General features: G+C 39.1%; 1 pseudogene; it reads right to left on the bottom strand.

Annotated features, from left to right (window-relative positions):
• Positions 1-4,982: 4,982 nt before the first annotated feature.
• On the bottom strand, positions 4,983-10,754 carry LOC112180817 (annotated as a pseudogene).
• Between the last annotated feature and the right edge of the window lie 685 nt (positions 10,755-11,439).

Raw genomic sequence — 11,439 nt, 5'->3', positions numbered from 1 at the left:
GCAGGACGTATCACAAAGTTTCATGAGCTCATTGGCGCCATGAACGTAGCTGAAAAGCACGACAATATCCTTGTGAAGAACTATAATGCTATACCCGTGGGAACTAAGCCTATTCCGGAGTCTAACTATAGTCGCGCCCCTAATGGAGGACGTAAGGAGCGAAACCCTAAGGATAGGGACAATTCTGGACATTCTGGTCCATATGTTCGCCCTAAAGAGGAAGGAAATCGCCAAGAGAGGCGTGCACGGAACCGTGGAGGTCAACGTGTGAAGAGAGAGAGAGGCGGAGCCTCCGACCATGGTGGTAACGCCACCAAGAGGATAGGTCATCCAAATCGCGCCCCAATGGCGCCTCGATCAAGGGAGCCTGACCATAATGATGTTTGTTTTCGATGTGGATCAACTGAACATTGGGCCAAATCATGTACCGCACCCCAGAATGTTGCAAACGCATACAAGACGTATCGTGAAGCAAGGGAAGCGAATTACATGGCACAAGAAGATCAAGATGGCGATCTAGATCTAAGGGTGGAAGACTACAAGGATCAAGACCCAGAAACTGGCGATTTTGATTAAGTCTTTTTATTTTCCAAGAGTTGTAGGCGATTGCCATATTACTTTTTATTGGATTAGATTTTCTTTGATCATAGAAACAATGATGTATTCCGTTGGCTTATGAATAAAATTTCGAGTTCTTTTCATTATGACTCAATTTTGATTCTGAGCATATGACTTTGTGACTACAATGGTTGGGCCATCAGTATTAATTCAAGGACATGGAATAGCCCAAGTTCCACTTGCCAAATGGCACCTTGATTACAGTTGTCACAGAAACTCTCTACGCTCTTGGGGCAAATAGTACCCTATGAATAGCCAACGAATTCCATGCGAAAATGCATGTAGAGAACGGAAATGAGTTCCTTTGCATTACCTCTAATGATTGCGAACAAAGACGCATCTTAGAGAAGTTTATGTGTCGCTCTAGTGGACTTTATGTCACTATTCGAGCTATTAAATCCAATAAAGTTATGAGAGAAGATCTCTTGGACTTAGACACATATTGGCTTTGTCACGACAGGATAGGTCATCCTGGTCATGATATGATGATCCGTCTACAAAAAGACTTCACACGGACATCTTTTACTAAGCCTGTTCCTTAGGGAAATTAGGACTGAGACCGTCCTATGCAAAGGATATGACATTACTCATTCTGTTCTTACAAAGAATCCGTAGGGATTTTGTGGATTGATTCAACCAACTTGCGGACGTTTAAATATCTCATGATGTTGGTTGACACGCAAACACACTGGTCACGTGTTGTGCCATTGTCCACTTGTAATGCTGCTTATGCTACACTCCTAGCACATATCATACAACAATGGGCTCACTCCCCAAATCATCCTATTCAGTCAATTGGATTTGACTATGCTAGAGAGTTTACATCGAAGACTTTCGATGGTTATTGCATTGGGACTAATGTTGGACATTATATTCCCCTGAACACACCCAAATGGTCTCACGGAAACGACTACGATGGTAGTCTGAACATTGGTAATGCGCACCAATCTTCTTACATCCGCTTGGGGTGATGCAATATCGCATGCAGCTATGCTAATTCGTCTACGACCTAATGCCACTCAATGTACCTCTGCGTTACAGCTAGTGACTGGGTACACGTCTTTTGTACTTACGCACATTTGAGTGAGCCATTTTTGTGCCAATTGCGCCGCCACAGCGCTCTATGATGGGTCCTTACAGACGAATGGGCAACTACGTTGGATTTGAGACTTCCAACAATCGTCCGCCACTTAAATGCCCTTGCTAGGCGATCTCCTTACCGCTAGATTTGCGGATGTCACTTTGATGAGACAGTCTTCCCGTCGTTAGGGGGAGATAAGAACACGAATGTTCAACAGGAACGACAGAAATTGTCGTGGCCTGTCCCCACTATGTCTCATCTTGATCCCTATTAAAGTGACGAGATCACACAAATATGCTGCAAACATGCCTGCAAGGAAGGACGTCCCTACGAGAGGACGTAGCGCCACCCTACACGGAGGTAGGCATGGCGCCAACGCCAAAGAGAGTGGCACTCTGGCGTTACAGGCCACGGCCCCAGCTAGGATGCGTGGGAGGCACGTGGGTTCGAATGATACTTTGGCACATTCCAATCCTTTGATCATCAAGACTCAAAATCCGTCTCATGAGTATCTTCCGGGTTATGGTTATCATTGGGGGACGTCTCAACGTTAGAACCTATTCCTGAGAATATAGAGCTCTATGAAACTTACACTAGTGTACATGAGATGTGGGATAGAAACTCCATCATAATTGGTGATGTAGTTGCGTATTTTGTTGCGCATGAGTTTGTTGAGTCAGATGATATCGAACCACGCTCCGTTGATGAATGAATGCCAACGTATAGAGTTTTTGGCCTAAATGGAAAGATGCGATCCAGGTTAAGATGGATTCTCTAACGAAGAGGAAGGTTTTCGAGCTAGAGATGCCAACACCTCCTAACATAAAACCTGTTGACTAATGGGTCTTCGTTAGAAAGCGTAGTGAGAAAAAGAGATGGTAATCTCACCTTATGGCGCAAGGCTTCTCACAAAACGCCCTGGAATTGACTACGATGAGACATATTCTCTCGTAGTGGATGTCACTGCACTCCACTACCTTGTCAGTTTGGTAGTTTCCGAATAACTGAACATGCAGCTTACAAATGTGGTCACTACGTATCTCTATAGGGATCTAGATACGGAATATACATGAAGGTTCATGGTGAACTTCATTTACCCAAGTCAAGTGGCTCTAGACCATGGAGCGCGTTTACAAAGAGGTTGAAACGCTCACTAAAGTGACTACTTGATTGGGAAGGGATATGCCCACGCGTTTCTATGACAAGTTTTAGATTCTATCGCGGTTCATGTTGGACATGATCTTCATTAGAAGCCCTTAAAGAGTTAAGGGAAACCGCTGAACACTTGAAATCTGAGTTTTAGATGAAGGATTTTGGGAGAACATGATTATGGCTCGGTTTGGAACTTGAGCGTCGTGTCGATAGATGCTTAGGCATTTTGACAAGGTCAAGCCTTCGAGCACCCCCATGATCGTCCGTAGTCTTGATCCTGAAAAGGATCATCTTCGTCGAAAGGATGATGATGAAGATGTGCTAGAGGCAAAAGTGTCTTACTTAGTACAATAGGCGCATTATTGTACTTATCTCAATGCACAAGACCGGACATCTCATATGTTGTGAACTTGTTAGCTAGATATAGCTCTGCGCCAACGCGACGCCATTGGATTGGTGTAAAATATATCTTTCGATACTTGAGATGTATGAATGATATGGGCTTGTTCTATCCCTACAAAGAGATGATGGATTCGGACCCATCACACACCAGAAACGCCGCCAACGCTGGCCTGCGTTCTCTATCCCCATCCCAAAACGACATGTGTTTTGGAAGGTTTTGCTGATGTTGGGTATCTCTCTGACCCACACAATGGTCATTCCCAAACTGGTTAAGTGTTCACCATGGGAAAAGACCGTGATATCTTGGAGGTCTACAGAACAGACCGTAGTCGCTATATCTTTGAACAATGCAGAGATCATTGCTCTTCACGAAGTGGTTCGTGAATGCATATGGATTGGATCCATAATTACGCATGGTCGAACAATTGTGGTTTGAAGTCTACCACAGATGAGCCTACGAGCATTTAGGATAATGCTACTTGTTTTGAACAAATGAGGCAAGGCTACATCAATAGCGATAACACCAAGCATAATCAGCAACAACAGACACTCCTCGAGATCAAAGTGAACTAGGTTCGATCTGAGGACAGTGAGGCAGACTTGTTTACTAAGTCATTGCCCAATACCACGTTCGAGAAACATGTGGCAAGAATTGGCTTGCGGAAATTATCTGAACTCCCATGATCGTAGTCATCAGGGGGAGGTGCAGACATCAGGGGGAGATGTCTACATGTTCGTCTCGAATCGTGAAGGGTGTGTTGTGCTCTTTTTCCCCTTCGACCGAGGTTATTTTTGTCCCACTGGGTTTTTGTTACTCGGCAAGGTTTTTAACGAGGCAACGAAAGAAGCACCGCGTTTGGGCAACACAAGGGGGAGTGTTCAAGGAAAACCTAATTTGTGTTTAGCCCAAACTCTAGGTTACTTGACCTAGTGGTAATAGGATTTAATTAGAAGGATCTAGAATCCTAATCAATGTAGAATTACTTTCCTTGTATGATTGAGATTCTATGCATTGTAATCCTCTATATAAAGAGGCCCCTATTATCAATGAGAACACACAGCAAATTCCTCCCAAATTCAGTTTCTCTAAAACAGTTTCTAAATTCTAACATGATAATCTTAGTAAAGTACTTTCAGTCCAAATATTACTCCCAAATTGTAATAAATATCTAAATAGGGCAAAGAAAACAAGAGGTACGTGGTAAATGTGATGACCTTCTCCAACAATAAAGTCAATCTATTAACCATGACTTTTGAGGAGACTTAAGAGGAATTTCCTAATCGATAATCCGGCAACATCCTTCACGGTGGGTATTGTACTCTTTACATTCAAAGAACAATCCTATGTAATCTTTACCGCACTCCTCACAAGGAAGGATGTTGTCTCTCTTATCAAACGGAATGGAGCTCCTTGACTTACTAACAAGGATGACAAGGGGTGGGACATGAGCGTCGTGCTTGCAGGCACTCCCTAAATTAACTCGTGGATATCTCCCTAGAATGCAATGAGGATGACGATCAAACTCACAATCTTCGCACTGGTAGAACCAATGTGTCGGAGCTCGTGTTCCTACACATATTTCACAATAATGTTCACCTAGCTCGTGTTCAATGCTAGCATAAGCGAGCTTGAGAGGATGCTCGTCGTACCGGTGCCTAGCAGTAGGAGATAATTTAACACATGCAATACAAAGATAAAATTGCATTCCTTGCAAATAAAGCAGAAGGATAAGCATTAGGATCTTATTCAAATATGAGAAAAAAACACTGAAACGATGGTTGATAAATGCCACAAGATAGTTGGTCTCTCTTCTTCAGAATGTCGAATTACCAACTCCACAAGAAAATTGCACATTGTCCTTTCAAAAAGAAAACTGTACATTGTAGCAAACCATGTTATCTCCTATACTGGACAATTCAGACACTACAAATTAACTAAAGACCACTTCCCGGCCAGACCCAGCATACTAAAATGCTCCTTCTCTCATCCTCCTCTTGAGAGATCAACCTCAGAAGTTCTCTGTGTCCTGCCCTGATTGTTTTGAAGGACTCACCCTTTTCCGAACCAACATTTCTACAATGGGGCACTGCCTCTTACGCCCTCCCCTTGGCCTGGACCGGAATTTTTCATCAGCCTCTTCAAAGTCCCCCTGAAATTGAAAGCAATTGTATCCCACACATAAATTCATAATGTGAGTTTGCCTGAAAAGATGATTATGAAACCAACGTGTAACAGTCGTGAATCATCCAGGTATAAAACTCACGTGTGCATGGACATGGCATCCACTCTTTTCATGGTTGTCTTTCACATGCTTGTAGGCAAATCTTTTGCCACAACCAGGAAAGCAACAGACAAATGGTTTGTTTTCAAGGTGAACAGCCTTCACATGTTGACGGAGATTCGATTTCTGAAAATGTAAAACCAAATGTCACCACAGAGAATGCCAAACTATGAACCTCTATTTAAACTTATAAAACCACTCAAAGTTGGTAAGCTGCTTACTATAGTAAACGTCTGAAGACAGCCCTCATAATCACATTTAATTCTCTCCATTGAACCTCCCTCTTCATGTGTGCGAGGATGACTTTTGATATTCTTTTTCAGCTGTTTGGTCCCACATATCTCGCAGGTAATATGTTGGTGGCAGGACTGAATATGAGCTTTAAGGCATTCCTCATTAGGAAATTGTTTCATACAACCTGGTTCAGAACAAAATGCCTCCACTCTATCTAACTTTACTGCAGAATAGAAGGATATAATCACAGTTTGCAATAAACACATTGCCAGAGGCTTTAGCCACACATTTCTTAATTATAAGGAAAACATGTATCATATACAGAGACACCATACAAGAACCAAAGTAACTTTAGAAATGAAAACTACCATGGGAATCCTCATGCTTCCGCAGCTGGGAAGCAAATCTGAACACCTTTCCGCAACCTTTTTCTTGGCACACATGCTGCTTCTGACATCCATCATTGGCTGAAGGGCAATCCTCACCATGAAGTTCACTGACATGCCTAGTCATGTTACCTTGGAAGGCAAACTCACTATTGCAGTTCTCAATTGGACACTTAAAGAGTTTTCCTTGGTGATGAAATAGATGGCGAGTCAAGTGGTCTTTTCTTCTGTAGCTGGAATGACAATCATCCACTGAACAAACATATGGTCTCTGCATACAATAAGCTCAATTAATTGATGTACAATAACAACATTTCAAAAACAAAAACAAAAACAAAAAAAAATATATATATATATATATATATATATAAATTCAAACCTCAAATAAAATACCGCGTGACTGAGGTTCACTTGATGGAGCTCAAGTCAGAACCCTCTGGCATTTTGGAGTTCTTTGTGTGGGATCCAATGCTTCACGCTATCAATATTACATTCTTCATAAGCGTTGATTCCTGCAAAACTTACATCTTAAATTGATTCAATTGAAAATTTGAAACAATACAGACTAAACACACACCTCTTCTTGAGAGAGAGAGAGAGAGAGAGAGAGATAGAGAGAGAGTGCAATAGAAAGTACATCATCAAACTTGTGCTATAAAATACAGAAAACACCATTCAATGAGTAGTTCCAAAGTTGCTGGATTACTCTCAAGTCTCAACTCATTGAACAACCAAGGTTCGCCTAGAAAGATTTCAATAGAAGGAGACAATGTATACTCCATGAAAGAGCTTCAGTCAACAGAAAAGCGCAGTAACTTTTATGAGAATATTAAACTAGCAAAAAAAAAAAAGGAAAAAAAAAAAGACTTTTAACACATCCAAACAAAGAAATACAAAACTTGATCATAAGAGCTCAACAAATCTCAAGTTACGAAGAAAATATGTTTTTCTTTTTCTTTTTCGAAACTATGTATAAGCCAAGGGTTCAAGACACTCACAAATTAAAGAAAATTGCGGGCATCATATGGTTTCGCATGGATCTTTAAAGGTTTTGGTTCAATATATTAGATAGGCCACAATAGAGTAGCTTACAATAAAATCTAATTTATTGTTAAACTAATGGTAAGCCAATTTCAATAAAATCTTCTGTATGCAGGATTCAATCCAGATAAAAACCAAAACCCATATTTGAGCATGTGATTAGGCGATCTGCTTTCAGCATAGCCTTTGGAGGAAGGCGAACTTGGATGAAAGCATGCTATTTTATGCTTACAGAATGACAATCAGTCAAGTAATAAATATAGTGCTCACTGTTCTATTTTTCTTATTCTTCCTCTTCTCCTTCTTCTGGTTAGGGATCTTTATGCATGGAGTGGTTCCAAATCCAGGGATCTAGTTGATACTAAGGATTGTTGTGATTTGACCATCTAAATAGAATGAAAAAGAATCTTAGCTGACAGAATAGTGATGATAGGAAAAGCTTATTGAAGCAGTACTTAAACTGTCAAAAGAATAAAGGAAAAAAAAAAAAAGAACTGAAATATCATTTGAACCTTTAAAACAGAACTAAAAATCAATAATCATTATCCTGAAAGAACAAGGAGGTAGTAAAGAAAAAGTCTAAGTTTATAAGGTCTTGCATTAAAAGACAATTTCAGTGTTAATTAACCCTTCAAAGTTGTTAGATAAAAGGAAAAGCCAGAAAGAAAAAAATGTAGAATTAAGATCCATCAGTTCAAACCAATTAGGCCAACTCCATAAGCACCAAATATAACAAGACTCCATTTGGATAGAGTTCAACAACAAGGCTAACTTTGTCAAAAAGAAAGACTGCAAAACATCAGATGGAATGTATTTGATATGACAAGATGCAATACATTAAAAGGCATAATTATAAGCAATGAGTCATTTGAAATTCATTTGTTTCTCTTTCTCTAGTTCTAAATCAGTAAATCAAATCTTAACATATATGCAATAGAACAGAAAAATACTGAAACATCACTTAGAATGTACAGGAAGAATATATTGCGTCTCCAGTAAAAGTTATATATTAAATTGAGTCGATGGATAGAATACAGAAACTTCACCTAGAAGGTACATGTACATAGAAAAAAGGAAACACCATTCAGCTATTAATTTAGAAGTTGCTGGTTTCCATCTCAACTCACTAGACAACCAGACTCCACCTAGAAATATTTCAGTACAAGCAGACCATGTATATTCCATGGAAAAGTTCCACGCAAGTGGAAGTAATTGCTATAAGAAGATTAAAACTAGTGAAATATGAATCTAATTCAATCAAATATTAAGAATAGCAAAACTCATTATTTGAGCTCAGCAAATCTCAAGTTACAGAGAGAATACAGGTTGCTTTTCTCTCAAGCCTAAAAGACTTGTTTGTTGGCAAATGCCATTGGTGCCTCAGGGAAAGCCTTTATTCTCATATCCACAAACTATGGTAAGCCAAACGGTTCAAGAAGCGCAAAATTTGGAAGCAAACAAAAATTGTGGGCATCCTACAGTTTAACAAGTGATTCTGCAGAATCTGGTTCAATATGTCAGTGAGGCCTCAATTCAGAGTAGCTAAATACCTCACAATAATCTAATTTTAATTTCAACAAAATCTTGTGTACACAAGATTCAATCCAGTTAAAGATAGAAACCCATATTCGAGCATGTTATTTGGTGACATGAAGTTTTCCTTCAGCGTCACATTTGAAGGAAAACTTGGACAAAAGCATGCTGTTTTATGCACTACCTCCATAGGTCCTTCGGTTAGAGAAGTTCTTAAAGAATAAGAATAGTGACACTCGGTCAATATAAATATATAGTGCTCATAGATTCTATTATTTATATTCCCATTCTCATCCTTCTTCTGCTCAATCTGTTGTTTCTCTTTTAGACTAAGTATCCATTTGCACCGAGTGGTTCCAAATCTAGGAATTTATTTGATACTGTAAGGATTTACAAGTGTTTGATCGACAATCGACATAGACTGAAAATGAAAACTTAATTAGCTGATAGAATAGCGGTAAAAGGAAAAGCTTATTGAAGCAGTACTTGACTGTCAAAAAAAAAAGGAACTAAAATATCTTCTGAACCTTTAAAACATAACTTAAAATCAACATTTACCTTGAAAGAATGATAGAGAGTAAAGAAAAAGTCTAGCCTGGCACTGGAAAGGAATTTAAGTGGCGGCCCTTCAATGTTGTTAGTTAAAAGCCAAAGCCAGAAAATAGTAGAATTAAGATCCATTAAAACTTTCAAAATTGACCAGGCTAACTCCAAATACATGCACACCAAATTAAACAACGCTCCTTTTGCATGGAGTGATTTCAAAACAAGGATTTTGATTGACAGCAAGGCTATATTTAAAAAATTAAAAAAAAGACTGCAAAACATTTGAACACTCAACTACAAGAAATGAGTCATTTCAAAATCACTTGTTTTTCTTCTCTAATTTAACTCAAATCTCAACATCGGTGCATTCTAATAGTTTAAACAAACAAGCCAACGATGAGTGCTTCATATGAAAAGTTTCATCAACAGATAAAGAGGAGGTATGAGAATGATAAAACTAGATTATATGGGCTCAACAAATCTCAAAGTTACATAACCAGTATCAATTTTTTTTTTCTTTTTCTCATCAAAACTTTGTAAGCCAAGGGTTCAAGATGCTCGGTCCAGGAACAAAATTTTGGGTACGTATCCTATGATTTGACAAGTGATTCTGCTAATTCTTGAGTTCAATATGTTAGGGAGACCTCAATATACAAACTCTTCTGTCCAAAACAAGACTCAGATATCAAAATTGAAACCACACATTTGACCATGAAAATCCAAGAGCAAGTATGGACAAAAGCACATTGCTTCGTTCACTCCCTCCATTGGTCCTAGGTTACGCAAGTTCATAAAGAAAAGAAAATTGTGATGCCACTCATTGTATAATTGACATATATTGATATTGGAGCTTAATCTTGCAACAGAAACCAAATAGTTTTCTTTATCTGTAATACGGAGAACAGGAAATCATGTATACTCTAGAGATAATAGAAAAGACTATACACCTCGAGGGAATGACTCTGCATATGTTGCTTGAGATGTGCAGGTTTTTTGAAACTAAGCCCACATTCCTGGCAAGTATTGGACTTTCCTCTCTCAACTTCTGAATCGCCATCTCCATTAGCCTCGGCCATATCCCTCTCGTACTTTACCAAAATTAACCAAATAAATTTAACATAACCAATTCCAACTGTGAAGACAAAACCCAATAATCCCATAACAGAATATCACTCAAACTCAAAGACTCAGTTCATAAAGATTCAAACTTTGAGTGTGTGAAGAAGAAGGGAGTGAAACCTTCTGGTAGGTGAGGACGTGAGAAGCAATGAGGGACTTTTTGGACCGGCAGATGCCACAGTAATCGCAGATCGCAGTAATAGCGCCTAATGTCCCTGAAAGTAGGCACCTCCGTCTCGGCTTCAGCTTCCTCCATGGCAGTTGTACTTGCTCAAGTATCTAAATGAGCAACAGCGTCGAGTTGAGTACTTAAGTTTATAGAAACTTCGAACCAGGGAGTTTGTGAATGGCCAAATTTGGGTTATGTTAGGTAGTTCAAATTTTTCTCATTTCTTTTTTTTTTTTTTTGGTTACAAACAGTTGAGGGAGGGAGCCAGGGAGGCTTCCCTACATTACCAGGGCCGGGGCAAACTTATGACCTTGATCCAACAAGATTTACGAAACTGGCCAGTGTCCCAGCCTAGTCCATTCGTATAGAATTATGCAAGACAATTTCTTTTTTGTTTATTTTTTTATCAAGTTTCTTTTTTGTTTTTTGGAAATTGTTATTTTTCATAGAGAGTCTTTCTAAAAGGACTAGTTAAAAACTTTCTTATCAACGGTTTGTGAGACTCACTTTTCGATTACATTATGGCAAATTAACCGATCAAATCACTAATGAGTGTATCACTTCTGAAAATTTTCTTACAAATCACTAATTGTTAAGGTAACTAGATCAAATCAATGGATGAACCAAATTTGTCAAACCTGAACCATTCATGTTCATAACTGTGAGGGTGATTTTGTGTTTTGGACTTTAGGTAGCAAGACCCACTTGATTAGGCGAGACTAGGCCCAAAATTGATCAAATGTTAGACCTGAGAACAACTTTGTTGTAACCAGCTAGATGATAACAACGGTAATTACAGCTACTTTCACAATAACAAAACTTATAGGTGGATATGGTGTGGGAGCTAGATGCCTGGGAGTTTAGTAGAGAGAGAGA

The sequence above is a fragment of the Rosa chinensis genome, chromosome 7 (assembly GCF_002994745.2).
Source record: "Rosa chinensis cultivar Old Blush chromosome 7, RchiOBHm-V2, whole genome shotgun sequence".
Taxonomy (NCBI): Eukaryota; Viridiplantae; Streptophyta; class Magnoliopsida; order Rosales; family Rosaceae; genus Rosa; species Rosa chinensis.
This window is presented reverse-complemented; position numbering and strand designations above follow the sequence as displayed.